A 10,352-nucleotide genomic window follows, 5' to 3' on the forward strand; every position below is an offset into this window, starting at 1 on the left:
ATTTGCAATATTTGGAGGCCAAAAAAAGAGCTTTGGTCAAGCACTACATTCGTACATATTGTTTTGAAGACCGCAAGCTTGTTGATGTTTTTGGTGATGGCTCCTTGGTTGCACAAGAAGGAATACAACAGAAAAAAGAAGTCATCTGCTTAATTGATAGTGTGGAGGAGGCAAAAAGCATGGAGACCATGCTGCTAGACTTTGTTAAGTCTCATGAAGATATAGAAAAATGGGCTGGACTTCAACAATCCACTTCGCAATCAGGCGACATTGTGCCTGTTACAGAGGAGTGCTCTCCACAAAGAGAAGAAGAACAACAACAACACCATCCTCTGTCAATGGAGGACTTTTTGGAAATGGAGACACGTATGTTTTGAGTTTCTTGTGCATGTTAGTGTTTCTTGTTACTGATTTGATACTCTTAATGTTAGATTTTGCTTTATATAGTATTGATTGAGCTTGTATTTTTTATCTCAAGCATTCAAGGTTTGAATGTAAATAGTAAATTACTTGAGTTTTTGAATGGTGGATCTGTAGACTAAAACTAAAACATTTAATACTCACAAAGACTTAATTACTTAAGAGCTTGAACTCAATAAGTTTTGGACCTTTTATCAATACCCCCTTGATATGATACATTAGATCGTAGCATGGTTAAATGGTGATGCTTCATAAATTGAACCTAGCTTAGACAGGTGCTGGAGCCTAAATTTAAACTAACCTTGCTAGAAGGGAGCTTATGTTTGGACTTTGAGAGAAATAGCATAAGTAATCAATTAGAGCATAGATTAGACATGTGGTGGTGGCCGGCCTTAGAGACCAAAATCTTAATGAGCTTGGAAAGGTATTTAAGTACTGCAATTTACTTAGTTTTAGTACTCATTAAATGCATAGCTTGACAAAAGGTGGACCTTACATGGATCCTAATTTCAAGAGGTGTGGTAGACCTTCAAAACAAGCTCATATAGCTTGGACATGTGGTAGACCTTGCATGAAGACTAGTTTAGACAAGTGTGGTACACCTTGTAACCAACACCCATTTGTTATATTAGCTTGGACAAGTGGTGGACCTTGCTTTTATGTTTCAATGGAGCATATTTTGGACAGGTGGTAGACCTTGTTTCTCTCCATGCTTCAATGGAGAGAAACTTTAGCTTGGACAAGTGGTGGACCTTGTTTTTATGTTTTAAAGGAGCATATTTCGGACAAGTGGTAGACATAGTTTCTCTCCATGGTTCAATGGAACCCACCTTAGACAAGTGAAGTACCTTGAAACCAAACCCCCATAATACAACCTACTAAATAGGTTGGAAAATTGGTGGGATATGAAACCATCCATGATAGAGCATAGTATAGGTGAAAACGTAGTGGTCCTTATATCAATTACCCATGCATAGCTTGGACAAGTGGTGGACCTTGATTCTCTCTATGTTTCAATGGATCCTATCTTGGACTAGAGATATATCTTACTTAGTTCCATGCTTCAATGGATTGTAGCTTGGATAAGGAGTGGAACTTCAAACAAAACTCCACAGCATAGCATATATTAACAATTCATGGGTTTTATAGAGATTGTCCTGCCTATTTTGGAGAGTTGGTACACCTTTATTCTCCATTCTTCAATGGATCTGAGGTTGGACAAGCGGAGCTGGAGAAGTGGTCAACCTTAAAATGAAACCTCCCATGCTACAACCCATCATAGATCGTATATGTAGTGGACCTTGAAACTCTTTTATGTCCCTAGCTTAGAGAAGCATTGCACTCTTGATTATCTCCATACATGAAGGCAAGGTTGGACAAGTGGTGGACCTTCAAACCAGAATCTCTATGCAATAATAGGCAAGTGGTGGAGCTTGTTTTCTCCTTGTTCCAATGGAGCCTAGCTTAGACAAACAATGGAGCTTGCTTCTCTCCATGTTTCAATGGATCCTAGCTTAGAAAAGTGGTGGAGCTTTGCTTCTCTCCATGTTCCAATGGACCATAGCTTAGACAAGTGGTAGACCTTGAAAAACACCCCTCGTATACAACATATTATGGGGTTTTCATGTTTCAATGGCTCCTAGCTTGGACAAATGGTAGAGCTTGCTTCTCTTTATGTTTCAATGGATCCAATCTTAGCCAAGGGGTGGACCTTGAAACAAGAATCCCCCCCCCCCATGTACAACGTATTATGGGTTTTGAAAGCACTGGGAGAAAATAATAGCTTTGATAAGTGGTGGACCTTGCTTCTCTCCATGCTTCAATGGAGCCGAGGTTGGACACATGTTGGAGAGAAGATGGTTGCCCATGAAATAAGACCATGCATGCTATAATCAATCATATGTTGTACACATGGTGGACCTTGCAATTGTTTTATATGCCTAACTTGGACAAGTGGAGGACCCTTGATTACCTCCAGATATCAACAACAAGCCAAGTTTGGACAAGTGTAGTACCACCAAACCAGAATCTATATGCTACAATAGAGTATAGGTAGGACACGCGATGAACCTTGATATCAAACCATCCATGCTACTAGAGATGATAGGTTTCACATGTGGTGGAACCTTGTATCAATGTTCTATGTGTAGTTTTTGACTAGTGATAGACCTTGAAACTAATCCCTCTAGGCTACAAGAAAAAAGAGATGGATGAGGAGGCTAGACTACTTTTGTTGCATCAATGCATCCCATGTTACCACATATACTATAGGGTTCTTGGATAAGTGTTGGATCTTGTGTCAATGCTCCATGTCTAGCTTGGACAAGTGGTGGACCTTGGTTCTCTCTATGCTTCAAATGGGCAATAGATTGGAGACACAGTGGCCTTTTTTTTCCAATGATTTTATTTTTTGGAAACCTTGGAGGCACCATGTAAGAGGCACTCTAAGTCTTCCATACAATGGACCTATTGGACTATAAAATAATGATATCTTTCTTTGATATTGTCATTATTTTATGCATAATATTTTCTTCTTTTTGCAGACACAAAGGAGTTAAGTGATATAAAAACTAGATGTATTTCACACTATGATTGGCATGAAGATCCTTTTGGGACACCAACTTTTCCTATTCCCAAAGATGTAATTTTCCATATTAACGGTGTGGATTTTGAAGTGCGACTTTCATGTATTGAAGGAGCTGGTTATGGGCTATTTGTGCATACTACCCTGGAAAGTGGTTTGACTATTCTAAACTATGGAGGGCATAAGTATAGATTTCAAGACTGGAAAAAGATATGCAAAATATTTCCAAGAGCTTATAAATATTCTCTTCTAGAGGATCCAAACATAGAAGAAGAGGAAGATCAATCATACATTATTGGTTGTGTAGAAGAAGGAAACGTGTCGGGCTATATAAATAGTTCTCACAGTACAAATGTCTGTCCCAACGTACGCTATACATTTGATCCAAATTTGCCACCTTGGCATAAATGCACCTCTTCACACATCAAGTCAGAAGAATATGGCCATGTATGCATTGAGACTATTTGTCAAGTTGAAGCAGGAGAAGAGTTGTTTGCTGACTATAACTTTACTTGACATTGTAAAGTATTGTACATGGATGGAAATCTCAAGTACATGCATCATTTTCATTTTTCATGGATGAAATCTCAAGTGAATATAACATTTGATTATTGTTTAGTTTATGCTCAACGAGAATCTAGAGTGCTCTTATGCTTTGTGTGTTGTCTAACATATTTGACTACCTTGGCCATAGAATCTTGATTCTACTCTAGATTTGTGATAAATCTTACCAAAATTTAATCAATGTCTAGGTTGGACAAGTGGTGGGGCTTCAAACATTACTGTCTTAAACAAGTGGAGTTATCTTACTTGAATAAGTGGTGGCCTTTGAATCCAAATCTAAGCCAAATCTCTAATTATTTTCTTGTAGTCTAGGTTGGACATTTGGTGGACCTTGTATCCATGTTTCCTCAACAAGGGTGGCTTTTAGTTTTCACTTTAAGTACTCATCTTTAATAAAGTGTAGGATGGAAAATGTTGAGTTAGTAGATTGTATTTTAGACAAGTGGTGTTTGGTGTACGAATGCTGAAAATGGTTGCAAGGATTCTAACAACGACTTTACCTTAAATAAATTTCTTACTAGGAGTTCTACATATAAATATGGTGAATAAAATTCTAGTGGTTTTGAGATACCATTTGTGTGTGTGTTTTCTTAGATTCACAAACTGGGATGGATAATGCTCCTATGGTTCAGTCAACAACTATAGAATCCATAGATTCTATGGTTTCTAAAGTGCCCAAGATGGATGATATTTCTATACTAGAGTCTAGTGTTGTGCAACTTGAGCAAGCTTCCAATAATGAGAACCAAGAAATCGATGCTTCAAAAATGCAACATACATCAAAAGAGACTGAAAAGTCCACTCACGAGCTATTGCCAATTGGTACTACGTCATGTAGCGTAGATGTTGAGAAATCCATGCTTACAATTATATTGGATTTAAATGGTCTATTGTTGAAACGTTCCCCTCAACCATCCTCACACCACAACTCAGTGCAAATGGATTCAAAAAGATATATTATACTCAGGCCAGGTTGCATCCAATTCTTGAAGACTATTTTACAAAGGTTTAATGTTGCAATTTGGTCGACAGCTACTAGGAATAATGTGTATCAAATCCTTGCAGCACTAAACAACTTAGCTGAGGATACATTGCCTTTCTTTGCAATTTGGTCGCAAGATGTTTGCTACACCGCTCAAACTCAAAAATTGTTTAGACCCGACAATCCAAACGTTGAGGCAATGTTCAAGCCTCTAGCCAAAATTGCCATGGGGTTTGAATGTGATCCACAAAGAACAGTGCTTATTGATGACTCTCCTTACAAGGGATGTATTTCACCAGCAAACAATTGCATTTTTCCACCACAATTTGATGCTGAGAAGATGGTTGACAATATGCTCTTGGAGGAGCTACTGCCATACTTGATTCAGCTTGATGAGAGAAGGGATGTGCGTGATTTAATTGCTTCTAATCGTTATGGACAACCTATAGTGACAAATGATAGTGAATACAAACAAATCATGGAGTATTGGAAGCAGAAAAATGATGTTTGGTCAGCTAAGGTGTTCTTTACAAGAAGAATACCACCTGCAAAAGGTGACAGAGATGAAACTATCATTGAAGATGCAAGTGACACAAGCCACCGCAATGAAATGAGAAGAGCCCAAATACAAGAGATCTTGGCAAAGGAGCGTACACCCATTGAAAGCATGAAGGCGTCACAATTGACCACTTTAGCTAGGCAATTGGGTTGTAACACAAAAGGAGTTTTGAAGGCAACCACAGCAAAGGCTTATATAAATAAGGTGAAAGCTGAGAACAATCTTCTAAGGCTGGATAGAAAGCAACCCTAAGGTACTAGTGACATGTCATATATTCTTGATACACATGCTTGAACACTCATGTGCATGGTATCTAACAAATCTTTCTTTTTATTCCTTCTTGCAGGATCTTACAAAGGATACTACTAGATGGAGCTCAATCAATAGAGATTTTGATATTTTTGCTCAAAATAATGAAGCAGTCACCTACATTTTTTGTTTATCAATTTCTTGAGAGACTTTATTTTAGTTTGTAATCATCAAATGAAATGAAAAGTATCCTTCTTATTAAGATTGTTGATCTTTTTCTTGTTCAAACCTTTCAATTGTGATTTATAGTTTTGTTAGCATGAGATTGTGCTTTTTTAGTTTGAAAAAAACTGTCAAAGATCCAAGTCTTTTTGGCTTTACTTAAGTTATTAATTGTGAAAGATCCAAGTTTTTTTTCTTTACTTAAGTTATTGATTGCCTATGTAATAGTCCTTAAAACAATATCGGATGGCTTTCTTGCTCCCATGTCTCACATTGGTCTTTAGGTAAGACAAGTGGTGACCTTGAAAGTATGGTCTCATATCTCGATCAAGTGAAGAGACATGAAGCTTAAATATCACTACTATGTATCTAGTGTTAAACTCCATCGAGACAAAGACTAGATAGCCAAATTGCAGTCGAGTTTAAGTGAAAAATCCATTTGAGCTAAGGTAAAACTTATAGTGCCTCATTTTTCTAGGATTCTACCCCATCAAGGAAGTTATAATCTAGCACAAACCAATTAAGACTCTTTTGGAGCCTAGATAGGACAATTCGTGGAACTTATGAAACTTATTATTGAGTTAGAGTCTAGTTTAGATAAGCAAAAGATCTTCAAACCAGCACTTGGTCTTACTATTCAATATTCAAAGTCCCTTGAGGCTAACAAATTACATACCCACTTGTAACCTAACTAATGAGTAATTATATAGATCTAAGCAAGTATATATAATGAGTCTTCAAACTAATAATCCAAGGGAAGAGAGTAGCAAGGTCCACTACTTGTCCAAGCTCAGCTCTAGACAACATAGAAAGATGCTAGTTCTACTAATTGTCTAATTATAGGCATGGAGAAATGATAGAAGGTTGACCACTTGTCCAACCTATCATCTCTAGTAAGATGGGAGGTTTGGCCTTAAGATTCACCATGTAACCAACCTATACATCATTGTATTATGAAGAGTAAAAAAGCAAAGCTCCACCACTTGTCCAAGCTAGTTCTAAAATCCACATGGAGATAAGCAAGCTCCACCATTTGTCGAATCTCTCTTCCATTAAAACATGAAAAAACTCATCTATGTTGTACAGGGGGACTTTTTTCCAAGGTCCACCACTTGTCCAAGCTAGGATCCCTAGTAGCACGAGTGGTTTGGTCTCAAGATACACCACTTGTACACTCTATGTCATTATATTAAGAAGAACTATGTATTAAGGTCCACCACTTGTCCAACCTATAAGGTTATATCTTAAATGGTATCCTTTCTCACCACTTGAAATGCCCATGATATGTTTTACACGGGGGTTTCATTCCAAGGTCCACCACTTGTCCAAGCTAACTCTATTCAAACATAGAGAGAAGCAAAGGTCCACCACTTGTCCAAGCTAACTCTATTCAAACATAGAGAGAAGCAAAGGTTCACCACTTGTCAAAGCTAGGCTCCGTTGAAGTATGGAGAGAAGTAACCTCCATCATTTTTCCAAGATAGGTGCCATTCAAACATGGAAAGAATCAAGATCTACCATGTCTCCGAGATTCTAGGCTCCATTGAAACACCCTAAAACCATGATATTTTGTACATGGGGTGTTTACATTCAAGGTCTACCACTTCTCTAACGTATTATACCTAGTAGCATGAGTGATTTGGTCTTAAGATTCACCACTTATCCACTCTATGTCATTATATTAAGAATAACTGGGTGTTAAGGTCCACCACTTGTCCAACCTATAAGGGTATATCTTAAATGGTATCCTTCACCACTTGTCAAGGTCCATCACCACTTTTCCAACCTATAAGGTTATATCTTGAATGATATTTTTCCTCATCACTTGTAATGTCCATGCTATGTTTTACAAAGGGGTTTTGTTCCAAGACCCACCACTTGTCCAAGCTAACTCCATTAAAACATAGAGAGAAGCAAAGGTCCACCACTTGTCCAAGATAGGCTCCATTGAAACATGGAGAGAAGGATGATCCACCATTTCTCCAAGATAGGTTCCATTGAAACATTGAGAGAAGCAATCTCCACCATGTCTCCAAGCTAGGCTCCATTGAAATACCCTAAACCCATAATTTTGTACATGAGGGGTTTACATTCAAGGTCCACCACTTGTCCAACCTATTATCCCTAGTAGCAAGAGTGGTTTGGTCTCAAGATTCACCACTTGTACACTCTATGTCATTATATTAAGAAGAAATATGTGTTAAAGTCCACCACTTGTCCAGCCTATAAGGTTATATTTTAAATAGTATCCTTTCTCACCACTTGAAATGCCCATGATATGTTTTACATGGGGGTTTCATTCCAAGGTCCACCACTTGTCCAAGCTAACTCTATTAAAACATATAGAGAAAGAAAGGTCCACCACTTGTCCAAGCTAGGCTCATTGAAACATGGAGAGAAGGAACCTCCACTGTTTCTCCTAGATAGGCTCCATTGAAACATGGAGAGAAATAAGCTCCACCATGTCTCCAAGTTGCTAGGCTCCATTGAAATACCCAATACCCATAATTTTTTGTACATGGGGGGTTTACATTCAAGGTTCACCACTTGTCCAACCTATTATCCCTAGTAGGTTTGGTCTCATGATTCACCACTTGTCCACTCTATGTCATTATATTAAGAGGAATTAGGTGTTAAGGTCCACCACTTGTCCAACCTATAATGTTATAGCTTGAATGGTATTTTTTCTCACCACTTGTAATGCCCATGACATGATTTACATGGGGGTTTTGTTCCAAGGTACACCACTTATCCAAGATAAATCTATTGAAACATAGAGAGAAACAAAGGTCCACCACTTTTCCAAGCTAGGCTGCATTGAAACATGGACCTTAATACCAAATTATTTCTAGTAGCATGAGTGATATTTTGTACATGGGGCGTTTACATTCAAGGTCCACCACTTGTCCAACCTATTTCCCTAGTAGTTTGGTCCCAATTTCACCACTTATCCACTCTATGTCATTATATTAAGAATAATTGGGTGTTAAGGTCCACCACTTGTCCAACCTATAAGGTTATATATTGAATGGTATTTTTTCTCACCACTTGTAATGCCCATGATATGTTTTACATGGGGTTTTTGTTCCAAGGTCCACCACTTTTCCCAAGATAACTCTATTTAAACATAGAGAGAAACAAAGGTCCACCACTTGTCCAAGATAGGCTCCATTGAAACATGGAGAGAATGATGCTGCACCATTTATCCAAGATAGGCTGCATTGAAACATGGAGAGAAGCAAGCTTTACCATGTTTCCAAGCTAGGATCCATTGAAACACTCTAGGGGGGTTTTATTTCAAGGCCCACCACTTGTTTAAACCTATTATCCTAGTAGCATGAGTGGTTTGGTTTCAAGATTCACCACTTGTACACATCAATTCATTATTATTGTGTTAAAGGAGATAGGTAAGGTCCCACCACTGTCCAAGCCTATAAGGTTAAGTATCTTAAAATGTATCCTTTCCTCGCACTTGAAATGCCCTGATATGGTCCATTAGCATGGAATGTTTTCATTCCAAGATCTCACCATTGTCCAAGCTAACCATATTCAAACATAGAGGAGAAACAAAGGTCCACGACTTGTCCAAGCTAGGCTCCATTGAAACATGGAGAGAAGGAACCTCCACCATTTCTCCTAGATAGGCTCCATTAAAACATGGAGAGAAGTAAGTTCCACCATGTCTCCAAGATGCTAGGCTCCATTGAAATACGCAAAACCCATGATATTTTGTACATGGGTGATTTACATTCAAGGTCAACCATTTCTCCAACCTATTATCCCTAGTAGGTTTGGTCTCACAATTCACCACTTTTCCACTATATGTCATTATAATAAGAGGAATTGGGTGCTAAGGTCCACCACTTGTCCAGCCTATAAGGTTATACCTTGAATGGTATTTTTTCTCACCACTTGTAATGCCCATGACATGCTTTACATGGGGGTTTTGTTCCAAGGTTCACCACTTGTCCAAGCAAATTCTATTGAAACATAGAGAGAAACAAAGGTCCACCACTTTTCCAAGCTAGGCTCCATTGAAACATGGACCTTAATACCAAATTATTCCTAGTAGCATGAGTAATATTTTGTACATGGGGGGTTTGCATTCAAGGTCCACCACTTGTCCAACGTACTTTTCCTAGTAGGTTTGGTCGCAAGATTCACCACTTGTCCACTCTATGTCATTATATTAATAATAATTGGGTGTTAAGGTCCACCACTTTTCCAACCTATAAGGTTATATATTGAATGGTATTTTTTCTCACCACTTGTAATGTCCATGATATGTTTTACATGGGGATTTTGTTCCAAGGTCCACCACTTGTCCAAGCTAAATCTGTTCAAACATAGAGAGAAACAAACATGCACCACTTGTCCAAGGTAGGCTCCATTGAAACATGGAGAGAATGATGCTCCACCATTTATCCAAGATAGACTCCATTGAAACATGGAGAGAAGTAAGCTCCACCATGTTTCCAAGATGCTAGAGTCCATTGAAATACCCAAAACCCCTGATACTTTGTACATGGGGGGTTTACATTCAAGGTCCACCACTTGTCCAACCTATTATCCCTAGTAGCATGAGTGGCTTGGTCTCAGGATTCACCACTTGTCCACTCTATATCATTATATTAAGAAAAATGGGTTTCCATATCTAAATGGATCTTTGCTTGGATAAGTGGTAGACCTTGAGACCTAAATACCCATTCTACACTAGAGCATTGGTTAAGCCTTATACACTTCAAGCATACCTTTAACAACAAGTAGTAGTT

Source organism: Adiantum capillus-veneris, chromosome 8, assembly GCF_014529385.1.
Source record: "Adiantum capillus-veneris isolate H3 chromosome 8, ASM1452938v2, whole genome shotgun sequence".
Taxonomy (NCBI): Eukaryota; Viridiplantae; Streptophyta; class Polypodiopsida; order Polypodiales; family Pteridaceae; genus Adiantum; species Adiantum capillus-veneris.